Source organism: Bos javanicus, chromosome 29 (assembly GCF_032452875.1).
Source record: "Bos javanicus breed banteng chromosome 29, ARS-OSU_banteng_1.0, whole genome shotgun sequence".
In the NCBI taxonomy this organism is placed as follows: Eukaryota; Metazoa; Chordata; class Mammalia; order Artiodactyla; family Bovidae; genus Bos; species Bos javanicus.
Genome location: NC_083896.1, coordinates 44,586,270 through 44,598,578, shown reverse-complemented (window position 1 = coordinate 44,598,578; position 12,309 = coordinate 44,586,270). Strand labels below are relative to the sequence as shown.

At 45.9% G+C, this 12,309-nt stretch overlaps 1 protein-coding gene across 2 annotated transcripts in view; it reads right to left on the bottom strand.

Annotated features, from left to right (window-relative positions):
• PACS1 (phosphofurin acidic cluster sorting protein 1) overlaps positions 1–12,309 on the bottom strand; it is a 149,822-nt gene that overhangs the window by 94,019 nt on the left and 43,494 nt on the right. The window contains exon 1 of one of the 2 annotated variants that reach the window (XM_061407027.1): positions 8,250–8,338. The exons of the other annotated variant lie outside the window; for it this stretch is intronic. The gene's annotated coding sequence lies outside the window, so the exon portion shown is untranslated. Of the gene's footprint in view, positions 1–8,249; positions 8,339–12,309 lie in introns of those variants that run through there. 2 annotated transcript variants of the gene reach the window in all.

The window sequence follows — 12,309 nt, the reverse complement described above, 5'->3', positions numbered from 1 at the left end:
GGCTCAGACAGTAAAGAATCTGCCTGCAATGCAGGAGACCTGGGTTTGATCCTTGGGTTGGGAAGATCTCCTGGAGGAGGGAATGGCAACCCATTCCAGTATTCTTGCCTGGAGAATCCCATGGACAGAGGAGCCAGCAGGCTACAGTCCCTGGGGTCTCAGAGAGTCAGACACGACTGAACAACTAACACTTTCACTTAAAGGGTTAAAACCTGGAACCTATGAGGAACTTCACTGGAAACATGGGAAAAGGATATGACCAGGTCATTCATAAAAGGGAAATCCCTTTATATATCCCTGTAGTATGCACAGAGATCCTCATCCTCACTTAGCAATCAGAGGAACAAGAATTAAAATAACAGGGGACACCCCTGGTGGTCTGATGGCTAAGACTTGCGCTCCCAGTACAAGGGGCTCAATCCCTGTTCAGGGAACTAGATCCTACGTACTGCAACTAAGACCCCTGTGCAGCCAAATACACAAATAACTTAAAAAAACAAAACCAAACAAAATAACATGCTACATCCATCAACTGACAGAAGTCTGACAATCAGATCTTGAGTGTTGCACTTTGTGGTGGGAGTAGAAAGGGAGCGGCCATGCTTAGCCGTTTAACTTCATGCTTCCTGAAGTTAAGTGTGAGTGAACTCAGGGAACTAACAGGCTTGTTGGTATTTAGCTGGAGAAACTCTTGTTCAAGCTCCTAAGACACACATGAGGTCTTTCATCAGAGCACTGTTTGTAGTGTAGGAAGCTGGAAAACAAGCTAAGCATCCATCTCTAGGGGGAAACAGAGAAATAAAACAAGGTAGATGCTAGTGATAAAATACAGTAAAGGAGCCAAATGCAATACAAATCCAACAACATGGAGAAAACTTAAAAACATAGTTTTAAGTGAACAGAGGGTCAAAATGAGAAATGTGATACAGTATTATTTAAGAGAAATTTACAAAAAACATCATACAAGGATACAAACATATTCAAGGGTAAATATTAAAGGCATCAGGGAAGAAATTAACAGGAATAGGGGACCGGACCAGGAGATGACGGTAAATGACAACCATGACAATAATAACCCCAGAGGGATCCTACAATGTCAACACAGTGTAGTATGATAAATTTAGCTCCGCATTTGAGATCTAAAAGAAAAAAGTAACAAGTTCCACAGGGCAAAAGCGATGTTCCTTCTGTTCCAGCTGCCTTTCCCAATCTGCCTGACATTTTGCCGGTTGACTCATCGGACTTAACAGGCGAGGAAGGGAGCTAAGAGGGAGGGAGGCGGGCAGGGCACCAGGGCCCAATGTAAATTGAGCCCCCGAGGTGTCCTGCACCCACCTTTATCACCACGGCGCGCTCGTCACACTGCTGAAATTACATGCATCCACGAGCATCTTCCCACCCCGAGAGTCCGATCACGTTCATCCTTGTAAACCCAGGACTCAGCACAGTGCCTGGAGCGAAGAATACACTCAACGCGGACTGGCTTACCAGTTTGCTGCTTGGTAGACTGCATGAAAAATAAATAAAAATTAGAACTCAACTGAGCTTCCCTGACTGTGATAATGTAGCTAAATGAATGCTCAGTGATTATCACTGGCGATGGCTACACGTCCTTCCCGGCATCACTTATTCTAGCGTCAAAAGGAATGTCCATTTGGATGGCAGACACGTGAACAAACCTATCACAGAATTCAAGTCAAAGAGATGCTAGAGCAACACCAGAAATGCAAATGATAAAAGTTCATTTTAAGTGTGTGTGTGGGGGGGATGGGCGATGCAGCACAAGTCAGATCATTCCCACTCTCGGGGGGGTCAGGTAGTATCAACCTCTGAAATTACCGTTTGACACTATGTGAGCAAAATGTGAAAACTCTTCTTACTCATTTTAAATTAATTTTTAAATAAACTTGATTATGGTATAATTTACATACATATATCTTATATTTACATACAATAAAATAAATCCATTTTATTTCTTTTTTTTGGCTGCACCACGTGGCTTGGGGGATCTTAGCTCCCCAACCACGGACCGCACCCAGGCGAAGGCAGGGAAAGCTCCGAGCACTAACCACTGGATGGCGAAGGAATTCCCAAAATGCTTCCATTTAAAACGAACAGTTTGAGGAGTAATATTAAAAGGGTTTACTTAGAAAATTTTAAACACACAGAGAGTAGAATAGTCTCATAAACGCGATTTACCCAACACTCAGCTTCAACAGTTTTTAATGCACGACCAGTCCTGTCTCATCTCTACTCCTGCCCACAGCCCTTAGTGGATTATTTTGAAGCAAAGCCCAGACTTTATTTCTCTGCATATGTAAATACTTCAATTGTGACTGTTCAGTCACTAAGTCATGTCTGACTTTTTGTGACTCCCTGGACTGCAACACGCCAAGCTCCTCTGTCCTCTACTGTCTCCCTGAGTTTGCTCAAATTCACGTCCGTTGACTCGGTGAAGCTGTCCAACCATCTTGTTCTCTGCTGCGCCCTTCTCCTTTTGCCTTCAGTACTTATCTCTAAAGGATATTCATTTAAAATGTATCCATAATATCATTTCCACACTGAAAACAATTAACAATAACTTCTTAACAGCATAAATTAATCTGTACCCGCATTTTCCAGATTGTCTCACATGTTTTCCTTCATTATGCTTGGCAGAATCAGCACCATAATCATTATTGGTTCAATCACTTAAGTCTCTGTTTATCTACAGGTGTCCCCTCCATCCTTTCTTCCCCTCATTACCGTTTATTTGTTGAAGAAACGGGTTTGTCCTATAAAACACCTGCAGTTTGGAATTTGCTGACTATAGCCCTAAAAACAATTGCCCACGTTTCTGTCCCGTGTAGTCCCTATAAAACTGCAGTAAGATCTAGAGGTTTAAACAAGTTCTGGTTAAGAGCCAGCAGGGCAACATTACAGGTGGTATCAAAGGCCTCTGTGAGGAGACGTATCATGTTCCAGGTGCTCTTTGTCTCACTTTTTGAAAAACATAATCTTTACCTCCACCAGCTGAAAAAAAAAAAGCATTTATGACCGTTTATAAGATTCATTTCATCTAGAAAAGTGTAACAAAGTATAGGACGTCAACCCCCATTTAACAGACTGATTCTGGGCTGTGGCGTCCCTAAGGAAGGAAAAGTAGGCTTTGAGTCACCATCTCCAACACTGAAGACGGTCCCACCCAGTGTATCCATGAATCACTTGAAGCCATACACCGGGCGCACACTGCCGTGCCCACCTTCTGCGCATGTCTCAGCTCCCCGAGGCCGGGGGCGGGGTGGGGGGGGCAGTCTTGGGCCCCTCCTCCATCCCAACACAGACAGCTCTGCACACAGGCAGCCCCCAGGCGAGAGTGACCGCCGCGCACTTCTCCAAGCAAAGGCCCTTCTCTACCCCTGGTGAGGTCCAGCCTCTTTCATTAGCACTTCACAGAGTCAGCAACATCCACAATTTACCAACCAGAAAACAGAGGCACAGAGAAGAAATGTAAAGAGTGAATCAGTGGGAGGGCCCAGCAAGAACTCAGTGATCACTGGTCGTTCAGGGAAACCTGCTGAGTTGTGTGTGTTTCTGCTTTAATGCCTCCTCCTTCCCTCCAGGGAGATGCGTGACTCTGAACAATCCGAGTCTGTGAGGGAAGGACAGCCGTGGACGCTGTCTAGACAAGGAACCAGAGGGCCCGGTACAGTGACCTTCCTGCTCTCTTCGTCAGGACAAGTCCCTGCTTGACAAGAAGTGTGTGTGTGTGTATGTGTGTGTGTGTGTGTCGTGTCTGACTCTCTGTGACCCCATAGACAGTAGCCTGTCAGGCTCCTCTGTCCGTGGGATTTTACAGGCAAGAATACTGAAATGGATTGCCATTTTCTTCTCCAGAAGATCCTCTCGACCCAGGGATCGAACCCACATCTCTTGCATCTCCTGCACTGGCAGGGAGATTCTTTACCACTAGCACCACCTGACATGAACTAAGTTATCACAAAAGAGAATATGAATCAGTTCATTAATTAGGCAATTAACATTGCCCATGAAGACTTCCCTGGTGGTCCAGTGGATAAGAATCCGCCTGCCAATGCAGGGGACATGGGTTCCATCCCTGGTCCAGGAAGATCCTACGTGCCACGGAGCAACCAAGCCCCTGACCCGCAACTACTGAGCCCAATCTCTAGAGCCCATGAGCCTCAACTACTGAAGCCTGTGTGCCTAGAGCCTGTGCTCTGCAACAAGAGAAGCCACCGCAGTGAGAAGCCTGTCCATCACAATGAGAGAAAGCCCTCGCAGCAACGAAGACCCGGTGCAACAAAAAATAAGTAAAACTAATTAATTAGCTAATTAATTTAAAAAATAATAAAGAAAGAACCCATGAAATTTGGGCTGGGGGAGAGGCAAGCAGTTATACACTCCAGCCTCCCCACAGTCCAGTGGCGAGGCCGGCCTTTAGGGAGCCCTGCAGAGGAAGTCGGGGTCCCTGGCAGGAGGACCGGGGTCTCTCTCTCCCCACTCTGAGAAAGCCCTCGGCCACCAGCAGCACGACGCGACACCAGTAGCTCCAGGGCCTTGTGCTGCCCGTCACCTCCTACTCGCCTCCGGGCCTGGCTGGCTCTTTACTGCCTCCAGAAACAAAGGTTCGAGTATGATGCTTCTTGTGCCAGTACCTGCTGTCTCCTAACCCAAGCTGCAGCAGCACAGGCCTCTGCTGACAGACAGCGTAACCTTCAACACAAAAGGATCGCGCGCTCCCTCATCCCGGTCCCCACCTCTGGACCAGAGCAGATTAAATTAAGAATTCTCAAAATTCCCAACGGTGTCACACACATTTAAAGTTGCCGGGTCAAAGATTCATTCTGGCGGCAGACAACCACAAAGGATTTCAGTGTTACATACAGTGGAAACGATTGTAAGAAATTCTAAATATGGACAGACCAGTAATTTAAATTTCTTTTTCTAATGGCGAATGCTTTTCTTCTCAGTTCAATATCTGATTCGAAGTCAGGCTCCAATTAAGGAAAGCGAGACCCAGTTTTCTGGTTCCACTGGGATTTACTTGGTCAGGGATTACCTGTCGGTTGGTCGCGAGTGTGTTTCCAGCTAAAGTGTACTGCTGGGAGCCTTGTCAGTGACTAACTGATGTGTTTCAGGAGAAGGAAACACCCTGATTACTAGCAGTCAAGGGCAAAGTCAAGCCCAAACAAGGAACTCTCCCTCCTGGTCTGGTGCTTTCCCCAGGCAGGCCATGGCCACTTGTCTCGAACGGGCCAGCTGGGTGAAGCTGGCAAATCAACCTGCCTAGGTTTTGATTTCCTGTCTTTCAGCAGCTTTACTCCCCACAGCCAAAAGTTTACTCCCCGAAACTCCAATGATAAAGAGGGACACCAGGAAAAACACAGTGCTTCTTCCTCAGCTGGACTTCTGGGGTCTATCTGAGACAGGGTGGGACCTGGGACCCTTTCGCTGCAGTGCCGGCACCCGGACACACCTCTCCTCCAGCAACAAAATATAAAGAAACTGTATGGGACGAAAAATTAGCACGTGCATGCCCAGCTGGGGCAAATTCTGGACAAGATACAGAGACCAAAGAACCCAACTGCCACTTCTGAAGTTGTTGTTCAGTTGCTCGGTCGTGTCTGACTCTTTGCGACCCCATGGACTGCAGCACACCAGGCTCCCCTGTCCTTCACTATCTCCCAGAGTTTGCTCAAACTCATGTCCACTGAGTTGGTGATGCTATCTAACCATCTCATCCTCTCCTGCCCCCTTCTTCTTTGCCTTCAATCTTTCCTACCATCAGGGTCTTTTCCAATGGGTTGGCTCTTCGCACTGGGTGGCCAAAAGTACTGGAGCTTCACCTACAGCATCAGTCGCTTCTGAAGCGCCAGGAGCAAAAGCAGGGTACTATGCTCTCTGCATAGAGCACCACCTAAGGGCTGGGCCAAACACGTAAGCCGCCCTTCTGGCCAGACCCCTGGACACATCCCTACCCTCACCCCAAAAAAGGAACAAACTCGTCCCCCTCGGGGAGTAACAAGCACTGGAACCTGTCACTTGTTCTCATGCCCTCGTGCTGCAGCAGGGGCCCCAACAAAGCAAAACCTTGCCTGAATTTCTTGTCTAGCCTCTGATCAATTTCTATTGACTGGGGAAGGCCAGGAACCTTGGTCAATAACACATCTGTGACACCTGGAGTGGCGACATTCCTGAGACCAGAGGAAGCAGCCAGGACAAGCCAGTGTTCTGGGATGGCAGGACAGGAAGAAAAATGAACATGGGTCCCCAGCTGCTGAATCGACTCACTTTGGAGTTACCCTGCCTCTAGACTCTGTTATCTGAAACAGTGCCTGGGTGTTTAAGTCACTGAGTTGGCTTTTGTTTTCCTTGAAGGTGAAAGCATTCCACCCGATAACACTTATTGACCTAAAAGGTTTGCCACAGCATGAGCTGTGTGCAGCAATGAAAGGCAGAACTGGATCTCTGTAATTAACACAAACACACAAGAAAGCAAAACAAAATACCCTCTGTCCTTGTCATTAAAACAAGAGAGAGGCTTTGGGACAGGTCAAGAGCAAGGTTACCAGGAAAAATACAGTAAGTGAATCCACATGTTTAGCAATTCAATACACAAACTTGGACCAGGAAACTGCCCTGTAGGAACTGACTGTGCTTCATTTCAGAAATACTCATTAGAAGACAACTTTAAACACAGTATTTATATGGATGACAATCCTCTGAGGTAGTCACACTATTTCCATTTTACAAATAAGAAAACTAAAGTGCAGAGAAGTTAAGTAACTGGCCCAAAGTGACCCCGCAACACGCAGTTTTCTCCACCTGGAACTCCCTTGTTTGCCCCTCCCTAACTCCTAAATATCTTTCAGGTTCCAACTTGAAGCAACATCACTTCCTTAGAAAAAGGTGTCTTTGATGTGTCCGGACAAGGTTCAAAGCTCCCGTTACACTCCACTGCATGCAATGCTCTACTGAAGCCCTGTGTACCCTCATGATTATTTAAATATTTGTCTTCCTCAAATGTACAGGATGTACATGCCCTGAGGACAGGTCGGTCCTGTGCACTGCCACACAGCATTGCCAAAGCTGAGCAGAGGGACTTTCCTGGTGATCCAGTAGTTAAGACTCTGCGCTCCCAATGCTGGGGGCCTGGGTTCGATCCCCTGGTCAGGGAACTAGACCCCGCATAGCACAGTGAAGATCCAGCATGCCGCAGCTAAGGCCTGGCTCAGCCAAATAAACAAATCTTTTTTAAAAAGCTGAGCAAAATGCCTTGTCCTTAAAAGGCTCACAGTCTGACAGAGAGACTGCAGATGAACAGTTCTTTACAACTCAATGTGAGAGGCAAAGAGATGTGCGCACAGGGCCCGGTAGAAGCCCAAGAGAGTTGGGGCAGGGGAAAGGTTCATGGAAGAGAATCCCGGAAACCAAGCTCTGAAAGATAAGGAAATTAGGAGAAAAGGAATACAGAAGAAGGGTGTTCTAAGCAGCTCGAGCATAAGATCTACATTTAGAGAAGGACGAGGCCATGGAATTTTAGGGGAACTGCCCCACAAGCTCACTATGTCTGGAGTCTGAGATCAGACAATGATTGAAGGAAGCCTGAAAGACAGAAGATTCAGTTCTACATTCAGAGATAGCAATCCGCTGTGTTGGTCCCTAAAATAATCCAGTAACAATGGATATAAGGACGCACACCAAGCATCTCAGATTTATAATGTCACTTCATCTTCCAACTGCCCTTAGGATCAATACGCCCACCAGGAGGGAAGATCACACACGCTAGCAAATGGCAAAGCCAGGCTCTGACTTGCAGTTGTGTTAGAGGACCCCAAAGCCCGTGCTCTTAGCCACAATCTAATCCTTATCTAGCTTACTATGCATTGATATGATCTTACATAGTTGTAGGTAATTCAAATAATTATCATGATCCAACTAGGAAAGCTGGCTATTTAAGAAATCCTGTATCTTTGTCATTAAGCAAATCATAAACACAAACATCTCATACATTGAGATTGGTTAAAATAAAGGATTCAAAATACTAATTAAGTATTAAGTACTAAGTAACTAGTATTCACTAGACTTTTTAAGATGATTAAATGAGAATTATTCAAAGACAGAAAATGCAGTATCCTGACAACTGACATTCCAACTCTGCCTCAAAATTTGTTACCTCTAAAATCATCAAAAATTATGCAAAGAAAATCCAAGACTGCCTCAGTCTAAGTGTCCTCATCAAAACTCACCTTCCTGGGGACTTCCCTGGTGGCCCAGCGGTTGGGACTCCATGCTTGCCATGCAGGGCCCAGGTTCCACCCCTGGTTGGAGAATCAGATCCCACATGCCATCACTAAAGATCTCATGCCCCGCAACTAAGACCCCGTGCAGCTAGATAAATAAACAACAAAAAACAAACATCAAAAATAAAACTAACCTTCCTAGGGAGAATTAAAATTACTAATTAAACAATTCAGTTATTGAGAATGGGTGGAAAGGAAAGACAGTGGCTAAGGCAGAGGAAAGGGGATACAACATACAAAATATCTTTTCCCTACTGTCATTTGCATAGTAAATTGAAATAATCACTGAATGTGTTCACAAGGCAAGACGTAACACTCTACGTGCCAATTCCAGTTAAAACATGAGCAGAAATTTTTCCCAGTTAGGTAAAGTCTTGGTTCAAAGAACTCACGTGTTTTGGAAGCCCGTTATCAGCAAAAATGCAAACATACTAAGTCACAGTTGACGGGCTATTAATAAATCATTACCACAAACTGCTGGGACATCGCTGCTGTTTTAAAATGTTTCATAATATATAGTAAGAATTCACAGACTGAAAATAATTATCATGGTTACACCAGATTAAACATTTATTAGTGCCAGGAGTTTTTAGAACAAGCGATCACTTCCTTCCTTTTTTTGTTGTTGTTTCAACATTTATTTACTTATTTGGCTGTGCTGGGTCTTAGCTGTGGCATACGGGATCTCTTCTTTAGTTGCAGCATGCGGGATCCTTAGCTGTGGCATGTGGGATCTAGTTCCCTGACCAGGGATGGAACCTGGGCCCCCGGTGCTGGGACCACAGCATCAGCCACTGGGCCACCAAGGAAGTCCCTCATGTCATTCTTATGATCACAATTTCCGATGAGCTGACTAAGGCACAGAGAGTTTAGATCAATTGCTCAGGGTCACCTGGGAAGGAAGTAACAGAGCCAGGATGCACACATAGGTCTGTCTGGTGCTGGCGTTCATGCTCCTTCCACCAAGCAGCATCGTCTTTTCTGGGCTGAAAGGCAGGTTATCTGGTTTACTCACCAACCAACCCTATCACTGAAAGAGACCTGCAGGGACAGTAAAGGACTGTCCTGAGGTCCTCTGGCCCAGATCTCCTACCCTGAGGTGAGCACAGTCTATAATCATTTTGACTCATACCAGATACTCTCTTTCTGAGACTACTAAAAAATGTCCCCATAACTAAATTCAAACTAGACAAAACAAGAATGACACATGTAAATGCCTGTTGCTATGCACAGAGCTGTGGGTGCATCACGTTTTGGTGGGAGACAGGACAAGAGGCGCCTCAAACACTTCCTGTGCATTACTTGCAATCAGCGAGCAGAAGATAACAGGCTTACATGCGTTCCATTTCACCACCATCATCTCTGCCGCCTCCTGCCTTTCAGCAGGGCATTAAAGGACGTTAGTGAAAAAAAAAAAAAAAAAAGCAGACACAGACAATAAACAAATGAGCCTGGCGATGTTCCAATAAAGTTTTATATGTAGACTCAAAGATTTGAATTTCATATCATTTTCACATGCCATGAAATATTTTTGTTCTTCTGATTTTTTTCCAGCTACTTAAAAAACAACAGCTTTGGGCTATAGAAGAACAGGTAGTGGACCAGAGGGCATCAGCTGAACCTGCATTAAACCAACGTAGAGAAAGTCAGAAGAGATCAAAGGAAAAGTAGTGAGCCACAGAGCAAGGCTACAGCCTTTCACTCTCTTTTTTTGTAAAATTATTTAGTTAGTTATTTTTGGCTGTGCTGGGTCTTCACTGATGCACGGGCTCTCTCTAGTTGTGGCGAGTGGGGGCTGCTCTGATGGCAGTGCGAGGGCGTCTCACTTCGGGGGCTGCTCTTGTGGAGCACGGGCTCTAGGCGTGGGTAACTTCAGTAGTCGTGGCGCCCACGCTCAGCTGCTCCGCAGCATGTGGAATCCTCCAGGACCAGGGATCGAAGCCATGTCCCCTGCGCGGGCAGGCGGATTCTCAACCACTGGACCATCAGGGGAGTCCTGCAGCCTTTTTCTTGACTCAGTGCTGGAGCCACTGATTCGGGAGGCCTTCGTGGACCCTCCTCCACTCCCACTTGGGGGAAGTGTCCCAGTTTTCAGTTCTCACTGAACTTGGGCCTCTCTCTATCCTAACACTTACCATAATACATCCAGTCAATCATCTGTGCATGTTTCTGTCTCTTTTTACATCTATATTCCTAGCCGACCCCATGGACAGAGGAGCCTGGCAGGCTATAGTCTACAGGGTCCCAAGAGGGGGGCACAACTTAGGGACTAAACCAGCCAACACAGATGCTCAAAAAAAAAAAAAAAAAAAAAACAAAACCTAGAGGGAAGGGTGAGAAGGAAAATAAAAGATGAATAAGCTCAGAAATTCTTATTTTCATATAAACACAGACACCAGCACAAGGTCTTGCCAGCGCTTCCGTGACACACACCTAAGGAGTTAAGTCAGCAACTTACCTACTTTTCGCATCTGTTAACAATCTCTGTTGTTTATGGCCCATAAATATACACCAGCCCCTCCATCTATTCTTTATATTCATGCCTCCCCTCAAGCCAGGCATCTGACTAACTTGTTTAGACGAATCTGGATGAAAAAGGTCCAAGCATCAATTTAAAATGACCGCTAAGTCTCCAGAAAGGCTTGGGGTGCCCTGGGGGTCTGAAGAACACAGATGAAAAAATTACTGTCCCTGGAACACTAGCCCCCAAGACGAATGATGGCTTCAGATGGTTTAAAGAAAACCTGAGAAGCCACAATTACCAGATGCAATATGAACATTAACACGGGAAAGTCTACCGCGTCATTATCACAAAAAGCATAAAAGAGAGATAAACAGCTTCAATCACGCATGGTTGGACGGATGGCCTTGTGCTGGGTCATTAACTTTCTCTGTGCTGTGGGTTCCTCTGGCAGCCCAGAGAAGCCAGCAGCTCCTTTCTCAGAACAATGGTTTTGAATACATAAAACCGTCTGCATAGTTTGAAAAGGAAGCGGGTTATCGTAATTAGCCCACACGACCTCTCCCTGACACTTCCTGTCTCCTTTCCCTGCTTCATTTTTTCTGCTGGCGTTTGTCACTATCTAACACACGGCACGTATCTGACTTGTGTTCTCTCATCTGGTAGATGTCTTCCCAGCTACAGCCTTGTTTCCATGAGGGCAGGGGAGTTAACCTACTTTGTTAACCACTTTATTTTCAAAACGTACAAAATGGCTGGGATATAACAGAGGCCCAAGAGAAACATGTCAAATTTGTAAACAAACCTCGTCTCCTAGGAGCTATATTCTAAGAGGAATCGGAGGCAGTTCTAGGATCTGTCATCCTTAAGCAAGAAAACATGCAATGTCGTGTGTCCACGCGTGCTCAGTCGCGTCCAATTCTTTTGGACCCAAGGACTGCAGCCCAGCAGGCTCCTCTGGCCATGGGATTTCCCAGGCAAGAATACTGGAGTGGATTGCTATTTCCTTCTCCAGGGCATCTTCCCAACCCAGGGATCGAACCTGAGTCTCCTGCTTGGCAGGCAGGTTCCTTCCTGCTGAGCCACCAGGGAAGCCCTAGCACACACAACACTTCATATTTACTCATACCTTCTGAGCAGCGCTGGAAACCTTTTATACATGCAACCTCATGCATCTACAATAAACTTAATAGCTGAGGGCAAAGAAAGGATGTGCGGTGGAGAAGTCAAAGGCTCCCAGGTTAGTCAGTGAACAAAATCCAGGGGTCAGGTCTCCTGCTGACCCACTCAGCCTACACTCTAACCTCGTCCTCTGAAGCTTCTGCTGCCTGGCCTTCAGTCACTTTCCGGCTGAAGTGTATTAACACCTAACTGCACAGTGACGATAAGAGACAACTCATTCACAACAGCCACACTCCTTTGCAACAAGGTTCTAGATTTCCAACTTCTTGCCAAGGCAACTCTTAAAGAGAGGAAATGTTTTGTTGCTAATTCATCTTATTCACTGTAAATTACAAGGTTAACAGGAATGTAAACCCTCAGCCA